Source organism: Drosophila erecta, unplaced genomic scaffold (genome assembly GCF_003286155.1).
Source record: "Drosophila erecta strain 14021-0224.00,06,07 unplaced genomic scaffold, DereRS2 tig00000055-arrow-pilon, whole genome shotgun sequence".
Classification (NCBI taxonomy): Eukaryota; Metazoa; Arthropoda; class Insecta; order Diptera; family Drosophilidae; genus Drosophila; species Drosophila erecta.
The window spans coordinates 20,485,737-20,498,335 of NW_020825200.1; positions in this window are offsets into that span (position 1 = coordinate 20,485,737).

The window sequence follows — 12,599 nt, forward strand, 5'->3', positions numbered from 1 at the left end:
ACAGTCAACATAAATGGCTACCCATTTAAAATGTGGTACGATCACATCCAAAAAGATGAGTCAAAAGTTACCAATGAGTACCCCAAATCATCTAACCTAGAGGAAACTCCTCTACATACCCCAAAAAAGGAAAAATCCCTCCGTAAAATTAAGCGGAAACCCCACTTAAAACCAGATGAGCCAAAGCCATCCAATCCAGAAGAATCCAAGACTACCAATGAGTGTCCCAAATCTTCTGAATCTGAGGAAAACCCTCTTATTACCCCTTACATAGAAGAAGCCCTTCTAGTAACATCCTCTAACTACGCCTTAAACGACGAGTTAAGAGAATCCAACGTATTCAGATTAGAACATCTAAATACGGAAGAAAGGGAACAACTTTCACACGTTTTGCTCGAATATAGTGATATTCAGTACAAAGAAGGTGAAAATTTGACCTTCACAAGTACGATTAAACACTCTAGTCATACAAAGCACGAAGACCCTATCTATAAAAAACCATATAAATACCCCCAAGCATTTGACCAAGAAGTTAATAAACAAATCAACGAAATGATAGAACAAAAAATAATTAGGAAATCAAAATCTCCCTATTGTTCTCCAATTTGGATTGTCCCAAAGAAAAGCGATGCTTCTGGCAAACCAAAATTTCGATTAGTCATAGACTATCGTAGCCTCAATGAAATAACCATTGACGACAAATTCCCTATTCCTGTAATGGACGAAATATTAGACAAGCTTGGACGCTGTCAATACTTCACAACCATTGATCTAGCTAAAGGTTTCCATCAAATTCAAATGGACCAACAGTCAATACCCAAAACCGCATTCTCAACAAAACATGGACATTACGAATATACTCGTATGCCTTTCGGTTTGAAAAATGCACCAGCAACCTTTCAACGTTGCATGAATAACCTTCTAGAAGATTTAATCTATAAGGATTGTTTAGTCTACTTAGATGATATTATCGTTTACTCCACTTCACTAGAGGAACACATAATGTCATTGAAAAGGGTATTTGATAAGCTACGATCAGCAAATCTAAAATTGCAACTTGATAAATGTGAATTTCTAAAGAAAGAAACAGAATTTCTCGGTCACATTATCACGACAGACGGTATAAAACCAAACCCTAACAAAATAAAGGCAATTGTTAACTTTCCTATCCCAAAAACTACAAAAGGAATAAAATCTTTCCTTGGACTCTGCGGATTCTACCGTAAGTTCATTCCCAATTTTGCAAAAATAGCAAAACCCATGACACTTAAATTGAAAAAAGGAGCAACAATTAACACAAAAGATAATGACTACATGTCCGCCTTCGAGAAACTCAAAGTACTCATTACGTCCGATCCGATCCTAATATATCCTAACTTCGAAAAGAAATTCTCATTAACGACAGACGCAAGTAATATAGCTATAGGCGCTGTATTATCTCAAGAACACAAACCTATTTGTTATGCAAGCAGAACTCTAAACGAACACGAACTTAACTATTCAGCAATAGAAAAAGAACTATTAGCTATAGTATGGGCAACAAAATATTTCAGATCTTACCTATTCGGTAGAAAATTCGACATATTAAGCGATCATAGGCCACTTGTATGGCTAAACAACATAAAAGACCCTAACATGAAGTTACAGAGATGGAAAATAAAACTTAACGAATACGATTATAATATCCAATACCTACCTGGTAAAGAAAATCATGTCGCGGATGCTCTATCCAGAATTCAAATTCAAGAAAACTTCCTAGGAGAAGATGATCCAATCTCCCTTCCCACAGCAGCTACTATACATAGTGCATCAGAAGATAACCAAAATCACATTCCAATAACAGAAAGACCCCTTAATTATTATAACAGACAATTCGAATTCATAAAAGACAATTTTGACGACGTCCAGATAATAAAATATTTCCACAAAACTAGAATAAAAATCAGTTATAAAGAAATGACCGACACCCTTGCTAAAGACTTAATTAAAGAATACTTCTGTAATAAGAAGAGTGTTATCTACTTCCCTAATGAAATCGACTTTCAGATATTTCAAAATGCTTACATTCAAATCATAAGTCCCGACAATTTCACTAAAACCATGAAAACCAGTAACAAACTAATAGACATTCAAACATATGCCCAATTCAAAGAAATCATTCTTAAAACACATAAAGAATATTTACACCCCGGCATAGAAAAACTAACACTTCAGTTCAAAGAACTTTATTATTACCCCGATTACCAAAAGCTTATCCAAAACATCATAAATGAATGTGAAATCTGTAACATCGCTAAAACCGAACACAGAAACACAAAATTAACTATCGAAACAACCCCAGAAACCTTTAACCCCAGAGACAAATATGTCATAGACTTCTACTTAATAAACAATAAACAATTCCTATCATGTATTGACATTTATTCTAAATACGCCTCCCTGATAGAAGTAAATAGTAGAGACTGGCTTGAAGCTAAAAGAGCTATTTTACGTATATTCAACGACATGGGTAAACCCATAGAAATAAAAGCCGACAAAGACTCCGCTTTCATGTGCGTCGCACTTAAACTCTGGTTAGATTCAGAAGGAGTAACCTTAAACATAACGACCAGTAAAAATGGAATTTCTGACATCGAAAGATTTCATAAAACCGTTAATGAAAAATTAAGAATAATATCAAGCGAAAATGAACCCGAAAACCAATTCACAAAATTCGAAAAAATACTTTACGTATACAATCACAAAACAAAACACAACACAACTGGTCGAACACCAGCAGACATTTTTATTTTTGCAGGAACCCCTTGCTATAACACACAAGAAAATAAAGTGAACAAAATTAACAAACTCAATGAAACTAGACAAGACTTTAGTATAGACACCAATTTCAGAGAATCCCCTCTAGTTAGATCAAAAACGACTAACCCATTCAAAAAGACAGGAAATTTAAGACAAATAGACGAAAAACATTTTGAGGAAACAAATAGAGGTAGAAAAATAATACACTATAAATCTAAGTTTAAAAAGAAAAAGAAAATTAATAAAAGTAAATATAATAACGATAATTCCAGGCCTACTCCCGAGCATGATACTCATGTTATGCCTCCTATCGACAATTAACACACAATACTTAGAAGTAACACCTATCCAGGCCAAAAACGGTTACCTAATCTTTCAAACCGGATCATTAGATTTACCAATAAACTATGAATATCACTACTTATCTGTTAATTTAACTAAAACCGAAAATACTTATGAAGAACTTATCAAGCAAGCTCAAATCTTTGAAACTCTACAACAAATTCAGTATCTAACAGAAAAACTTAACAGAGAAATGAACGGTATAAGAATTGCAAAACGTAGTAAACGCGGTCTCGCTAATTTTATAGGAACAATGTACAAATACTTATTCGGCACCTTAAATCAAGAAGATAAAGAAGAATTACAACAACAAATAGGTGACATCTCTAAAAATAATGTACAAATAAGCGAACTCAACCACGTAATAGATGCCATTAATAAAGGAATTGAATTGACCAATCATCTAAATAGTAACTTTGAAGGAGAACAAATGTTAGCCTTAGTAATTTTCAACCTACAACAATTCACTGAATACATAGAAGACATAGAACTTGGTTTGCAACTGACACGCTTAGGTATCTTTAACCCAAAACTTTTGAAACACGATTCATTAACACACGTCAATTCTGAAAAAATCCTTAATATCAAAACTTCTGCTTGGCTTAAATCTGATACGAACGAAATTCTGATAATATCCCACATTCCGAGAGAAATAATTAAAACACCAGTTTTTGAAATAATACCATACCCAGACGAAAACAGTAACATACTGACTGAAACAATACATGACAAATATTTTTTACACAATAATCAAACTTACACAGCAAGTTCCCAAAGCTTGGTCATAAATAAATGCATAACAGGTATACTAAACCAACTCTCAACACAATGTAGATACAGTAAAACACATTCTGATTTTGAAATAAAATATGTAGAACCTAATATAATTACAACTTGGAACCTTCCCAAGACTATTTTAAACCAAAATTGTATTAATAGAGAAATTATAATAGAAGGTAACAATATGATAAAAACATTTAATTGTTCCGTTCAATTAGAAGATATATTAATTAGCAACACAATGTTAGATTACACTCAAACTATCTATGTAAATAATAACGTAACAAAACTTGAACCACTAGAATACATTCACACAAAAGAAATAATCGAACAACACAATCAGACGAATAATATCTTTCAAATAATAACACTTACAGCATTAATCATACTAGTTATAATTGTTGCATTGTACTTTATTTATAAATATAAAACTATACCCCAAAAATTAATTGTAAAATTCAAAAATCAAACCCCAGAAAACGAAACTATTATACACCCTGAAACAGAAAACGTTGTACCCCAGGTAAATACCCCTGTATTGTACCCTACAATAAGCGCCTGAGGACAGGCTTTTTTCTTAAGGATGGGGAAGTAACATATCCATTATTACACCCACAACTCCCCATAAGATAACTATAAGCAACATACACTAGTATAAGCTCATATACACACATTAATGTATAAACACAAAATATCTAAGTCTAAGCACAAAATGTAATCAAAGAACGAGAGCCCTTCGATTAACCTTGGACACAGCGTCATGTTCCAAAGCCACCCTTTCTCACAGATCGCAAATCATAAACATAGACACTTGTCGCCTTATCATAAACATAGACACTTGCCGCCTTTATAAACACAGACTCTCGTCCCCTAATCATTTGCATTCGACCACTTGGCGAGCCAACTGAAATAATAAACTTTCGCGATCGGCGCCTACGCCTACGCACTTGTCCCAGGATTCTCCAATTACCCCTATTCTTCAGAAGACTCTCTTCCAACAAGAAAATAGAGGTTTACAACCAAACTCTCTTAAACTTCGCTCTTTGGCTTCCCCAAATTGCCTATAAAACAGCAAGCATGCCTCCATGCAGCAGTTCAGTACTGAGTACGTTATCAACCGCGATAACACCGCTTAAGCCAATTTAACTTTCCAATCTCGTGATAATCAAATGGCTCTAGTTCTTTCCATAAATGGAATTAATAAAAAGGTTTAATAAAAAATAAAACTCAATCGTGTGTTTTTTTTATCAAACCCTCGGTCTGAATTCGTAAATATATATATGTCGGAAACAGAGTCAATTTTTATTTTAAGCCGCAGCAAGTCGGGTATTAACCACTCCAATTCCTTAGTTAGCCACTCTCATCACACGGCGTCGCTAATACTCTATTTCACCATCCAATTGTGACGATATGTCCTTGCTCGGATGGCTCAGGGATGGACAGGATTCGTTTCAGGAATTTATATTTGGGTGAGAATGGTTTGAAAGGCCATTCAGGCCTGCCAAAGTGAGAATGGTTTTGCGATGCCGTTTAGGTCTACAAAAGTGAGAATGGTTGAAGAGGCCTCTTAGGTCTACCAAAGTGAGAATAGTTGGAGAGGTCAGAATGGTTCAGCTCTACCAAAGTGAGAAGAGTTGGAGAGGCCTTTTAGGTCTAACAAGGTGAGAATGGTTTAAGAGGTAGTTTAGTTCTGCCCAAGTGAGAATGGTTTGTATTGGAGAATAGACGGTGATCAGTAAGGACTCTTGAGTCCTTACCACTGCACTATGGGGAATTTTACCTGTTTTTTTGGCATAAATTAATATCTCGTGAACTACATATTTTAGATACGATGATAATTTTTTTTTCTAGTCTTATACACACCTTTATTATTTTGGCAAAGTGGGCGTGTCGTTTTTTTTACTCAATATATTCTTCCCTGTCTAATTCAACGTTAAAAAATAATTCATTTTCATATTTCTCTCCACAATGAGGATCATATAACATTCTTCTGCCTGTTCCAATTCGCACAACAATTTAGTAACTTCTCGCGGAAGAGGAAATCGATTATGTTTTTTAATTCGCCTGCATAAATTTAGAGAAGATATTATTGGGTCCGAAGTTTCCAATCCTCTGTTAAACACATCGGTAAAGTTAGAAATCCGACTGTGCTTTCTGGCATGGGTCTGTCGGACTTGTATGTCTTATTTCTGGATTCTGCAGCCTCTTCTCCAAAATAGCCGACAGGAAGAACTGTATTTTCAAGATTCTGTTTGGAGTGAACCAGAATCTTGTGAACGGTCGCTCTCATTGGAAGCCAGGGAAGCTTGTCAATAATTAGAGCGCACAGTATGTTGTACGGGCTTGCTTATCCACTTCCTAATGATCTTCGCTTTAGCTGGGTTAAAGACTAGTATTTTTAGTACTGCAGCCAGATCGTTGAGCCCCTTCTTCGGTGCAGGTATACTCGACGCTTACAACAAGGGGTTACGTTTCTGGAGTCTTAAGAGATCGGCTGCTGGCTTTCTTCCTCTGTAGGATTCAAGTAGGTTCCAAGTAGGAAATAAATAAATGAAATACCAAGTAGGTTCAAGCTAAGATTGCCTTCCGTCCATGCCGGGTATTTTACTGCAAACTTTCCAGCTTTCTATTGCATATATTCCATTCACGTGAAATATGCGTGCTTTCCTCCACTTTGATTAATTTCCAAAATGCTAACGTTGATATGCCAACAAATAATTTTGAATATTGCATTCAGTTTCTCACAAGCTAGCCATTGCATGCGCCACACTTTTGGGAGGCCCGCATTGCTAATTGACAGATTGCTACCTAAAATGTTCGCAAAAAGTCTCAGATTATGACTATTTGTTTTGAATAGGAAATTAATCACTCTACAACAGGGACTAACTCAACATTTGCGTTACATAATATAAGCCTTGGATTAATTTTTAATCCGTTAATTTTTTAACACACATTTTTGCCAACAAGTCAGGTTAAACTCCCCACAGCGCATTGTAAGAAAAAACGCAAATGACGAAGAGGATAACAGCTGACAAGGAAGAGCGAAGTATTTTTGTTGTTTTATTGCGTTTCTGTTTAGTTTCTCTTTTGATTTTGAATCGTCAGTGTTTTGTTTTAGAAATTTAGCGACGGCAGATTTGGGTTTGTATATTGCAAGTAAGAGGCACAGATAATATTTATAAATATTTAATTTCAATTGAATTTTATAGAAATAAAAAGTACACATTCATGGGATATGGCACAAGAAAAAGTATGCGTTCAAACTGAAAAAGCTTCATGAAAAGCTTATTATACAGTTTTTTAAACCGTTAGATCACAAATAACGGTGATAAAAGCACAAGAAACTTCTTATTGCTGTTGTATTAGTGAATTTTGGCATTCTATTAAAAAAATCGTAATGAGCAGGACGTTATATGTATGTTTATACATTACCTATATTGTAGATACAGTGTAGGGAAAATTAATATAAACACTTTAGTTGAATCATGGACTTTAAATTATGTGATCAAGGCAAAAGTAATATTTTTTAATTTTTTTTTTTTCATATTCATATATAAGTATATTTTACAAAAAGGAACAAAAATGTTTTTTTCATCTTTATATTAACTAAAATTAATAATTACCTTAATTTAAGGCGCTTGGAAAAAATAATATAAACAAAATTCTTAAAAGTAAGAAAAACTTCAATTTTATGAATTGTCTTATAGTAGTTGTTATATAATATTGTAACTGCTAAGCATCGACGAGGCAGTGAATTCACTAAATTGGAGCAAATTTGGGGGTTAATGGCATACCACTCTGACTTCACTTCTCCCACAGCTCTTCCTTTTTTTTTATTTAAAATCCAATACCTCTAATTCTTCTTTTTAATATTCCCCATAAATGTTCTATAGGATGTTTCGGGGATTGGGCCGGCCACTCCATAACATTAATTTTTTGGTTCTGGAACCATTTTTGGGATCATTATCCTGCATGAACTCCCATTTTAAGGGTATTTCCTCCTCGGCATATGGTTTCATAACATTCTCCAATATGTTAACGTAGTCGGAAGCACACATTTTATATTTTATCCGGAATATCGGACCAACTCCAGAAGCGGAAAAGCATCCCCATATTATGACGATACCTCCACCTTGTTTTAAAGGTTTTTTTTGTGTGCTTAGGATCAAATGCGGTATTTACGTCAGATCCGAACAAATTAATTTTGGTTTCATCAGGCCATAGAACATTTTTCCAATTTTTAGGGTCTAGGTGTCGCTTTGCAAAAGGCAGTCTTTTAGCGATATTTTTTTACTAAGCAGTGGACTTTCCTAGCCGAGTGTACCTTCAAATTCTTTTCAATTAGTCTATTTCTTTTTGTTCGACTTGACACTGATGTCTGGAAAGTATTTTTCAGGTCCGTCGACGACATAAAATGTTTTTTTTTTTGAAGTTCAAATCAAAAGCTTGTCGAACTTTTGGGATGTGGCTCGCTTCCTGCCCCGTTTCTCCTTGGCATCTCAATAGTAAATCGCGGAAAACTCTTTTTTCGCAGAACAGTGCATTAGTTCAGTAATTTCCCTTTTTGATTTTCCATCGTTTTTCACTTTTTTTATATCATTTTCTACAGCTATATCCCTTTCTATATATCATCATTGCTATATCATTCTAAATACATGAAAGCCGAATTAAACAAATTTTTTTACAAAATCACTTATGAGCTAAACATACCTGAAAGTATTGAATATATTGATTTTCTTACAGAATTAACAGGGAAAAACTCAAACAAATCCCAGATATGTAGCTTGTTTCTATTAATTTATCCAGCTCAAACACGTGATCACTTTAAATATCGCTATGTACCGCAAATAACAAGAGCGAAATCAACTCAAAAAGAAGAGAACAATGAAGTACCGTTATCAGTGGCTTATGTGCTAACGGTTTATCCACATACACTTCGTACATATATAGTAATTTAGTTTTACATGCAAGAGCGATTGTTGTTTTTAATTTTTTTCCAACAGTGTATATTCTCCTGGTAGAGGATAAGCCAGAATAAATCCGTCGCTACTGATATAGAAATACATATATAGACTAATTGTAGTTAAATAAAATAAAAATATACAATATTTTTTTAACGGGACTTTGTTGGTTATATTCCTTGGAAACACTATCTCTTCTTTAGTTGGAATACAATCACTAGAAATGTACTAATAATTAATATGTATGATAACTTATACAGAAACAATGCTGAGTAACGTTTACGAAAGTATTGTAACATACTTCTTTTGGAATACATGTTTTGGAAAACGTAAGGGAATGCATCCAGAAGCCTTTCACGGAGTGCTTACAGATTCGATGTACGGGTAGTATGAAAGCGTCTTACGCCCGGCAAAATGGAATAGTAACTCTCCTAATTGGGGAAATTACACTCAAAAAAGAGTAAGGAAATAATGTGTCCCGGAATAATTCCACTTCCGACTGGGTTCACACATATGTAGTGTGCCTTACGGCATTATTTGGCTGCGTTGCCAAACCGCTGATATCGATATCATTGTACGACAGCAGTGCGCTTTCTGAGTATCTCAACTACCACTCTCATATGGTACTGGGTCTTCACACCATCTTCTCGCCATTTCACGCAGATTCTCAGACTCTGCGGAATGTGTTTGCATCGGCAGCGCATAGCTGATACAACCCACTGATGCTCTAGCTACTCACATCTGTCACCCTCTTGATGCCTTGCATTGGCAAGTTAACGTCATTGAAGCCTTCCACCTCTATTAGGAGGAAATCGGGATAATCTCCATGATCCACTAGCCTGGCTAGCCGGAAAATAAACAGGTTCTTGGCAACCTTCGACCTCGAAGGTGTTTAAGAGACTGATTGCCGCCCGGATAGTCAGGAGACGAGTCAGGAGCTCCCGAAATTGCTTGACGCTGCTGAAGTTATCCTTTGCAACAAGGCACTGGAATATCGGTAAGTCGACCAACGTTTGCTACACCCTTTTACCAAAGACACTAGAATAATAATTATTCTAGTATAATTATTAGAATATCTAATTATTCTAGTGTCTTTGCTTTTACCTCAACCGAACGCAGCTAAGTACCTTCGAGTAACTCTGGATCGCAGATTCACATTCCAAAACATGTGAACGTGCATACTTGGTAAGATGACGAAGCACTATTGGCTACTCCGGTCCCGCAGCTAATTGCTGTAACAATTCACTAGCTGAGTAGCTGAGTGATGTATACCGAATTAGAAGATATTAAAAACTTAAACAACGTAGATAAATTTTTTGTTGTAGTTCTTCATTTGCACTTCATATCACTTTAAAAAGCTTGTGTAAATCGGTCTAAATACTGTTTAACATTATACAAAATAATAACATGGACCTAAAATCTACTTGAGGACATAGACAAACACTGTAAAATAAATTAACTATTGGTAAAGAATAACTACATGTACTTAAAAGTAGTTAGAGTTATCTATTAATACACTATTTACAAAGTGTATGACTTGACATTGACATTGAATAAAAACGCTTTTGGTGGGTGTTGAGCGATAAGAGGTTTTCTAAAGCTTTCTAAAATCTAGGTGCCTCTTGGAGACTTTTGGCAGACTATGTCCATACAGAGGTAGGAATTAGCCCTTCCTTACTAGTTCCAGGCGGCGTAAGGACCTCCTTGTTCAGGAAGTCCAATGGCAGGTTGACCAGGTAACCCTAAAATCAAAAATATAATACATTAGTGTGATTCAGTTAACTGTTTTTATTGCAATAACAAAAACTACATATCCATATCCATAAGACGGGCATGGCCAGATCGACAGGGCTATTGATCCTGATCAAGAATATACATATATACTTTATATAGTCGGGAACGCTTCCTTCTACCTGTGACATTCTTTTCACCGAATCTAGTATACCCTTTTACTCTACGAGTAACGGGTATAACAAGGGAGAATGCTGTGTCGAGTTCCCCGACTATCAGATACTCATTACTCAGCTAGTGAAAGTGCGAACGAGAAATTTCAACAATATGTGGAATATCGGTAGAAATTGGGGAAACAAAAAAAAAACATGAAAAAAGAGTGGGCTTGGCGAAAAGTTTTTTAGCAAATCGATAGAAGACTAATAAAATTAATAGAAGACTAATAATAATTACAAGACTAATAAAATAATATAAACATATCTAAACCTTTTTCAAAAGTCTGGGCGTAGCAGTTTTGGGCGGTTTGCGTGCGTTAGAGTGGGCGTGGCAACACGGATAGTTTATATTTTCAGAGTCTGCAATATTATTAGCGCAGCAAGTCCGATAGCGGCAAGAGTTCAAACCAAAGTGTCACGCCATTCTCTCTAATCTAATTGAGACAACGATGGATAAACTGCGTTTACCTCGATATTTTGAAGTCAAATTTATTGGATAGTGCGGAACAACTGGGCATACGGGACAATTTTCGCTTTTATCAAGATAATGGCCCAAAACATAAGTCACATAAGTAACCGTGCTCACAGTCGCCAGAAATGAATGTTATAGAGAATTTGTGGGCAAAACTCCAAATTTTCAATAAATCTGACCTAAAAGTAGCTTTGGTAGAGGAACGGGCTAAAACCACCCCAGAACTCACCCAAAAATTAGTGGATTCGATGCCGAAAAAGCTTAAAATGGTTGTTGACAATAAGGGAGGTCACACAAAATATTTAAAAAATGTAATAGTTCTAAGCATAAGAACATACACTGTTACAAAGTGGTTAAAATAAGCTGTTGCATTGTCTTGAGGTACATTTTCATTATTAATTCTTAAAAAAAATACCAAAATTATTAAAAATAAAATAAGTTAGTATGTAATATCTTGAAACATACAAGAAATATGTTGCGTTTAAATTTTTTTTATAAAATTTCAAGTTGAGCTTCTACAGACCGTTGAAGTTTCAGATAGACGCTGGTTGAAATAAGCTCTGAGCCACTGTAAGTCTTTCGAGAAGAAATCAGTTTTTTAATGAGTTTCCGCCTCTCGGCAGCGCAGTGTTGTTGTTTACGCCCCATGTACTCGGTACTTAATATAAACGAAGAGTATAAAAATTGTGGGAACTGTTAAAGAACAGTATTATAAAATACCAGAAACCTGACTAAAACGCGCTTAAAATTAAAAATTCTTGTCAATTTAGACAGATGACACTACTAATTTTTTGAATGGGTCAAACAAGTGCGTCCTGGCAATTATAGGCGAAAAATAATGTAAAATGAGAAGAGAACCGAACATAACTTTACATTCTTAGAAATCAGAGAATTACAGTTACTTGCGTGCGAAAATTATTTAAATGTGTGAAGGAAAAGAGGAAATAATGAGAAATAACGTGTTGCATACATAACACTATGTAAATAAAAAATTTCATAACCAATTATTTTCCTTAACAATTAAATTGTTACACTTTTTTTGAAGTTCCTCCAGCTAAACATATTTAATGCAAGCAAGGGTTATTTATTATTTATAGGATATATGTAGATGTAAGGCTAGGTGTCAAATTCAAATAACTTTTTGGTTAAAAGCTATTTAGCACAGCCAATATCGTAACCACGGTAATGTTTATAAAAGTTATATACTTCGATTTCTTGACATATGACAAGGGTACTTTCATGATACGCAAAAACATGAATAATTAAAATAATTTAAAAACAGGTGAAAATTCGCCTAGG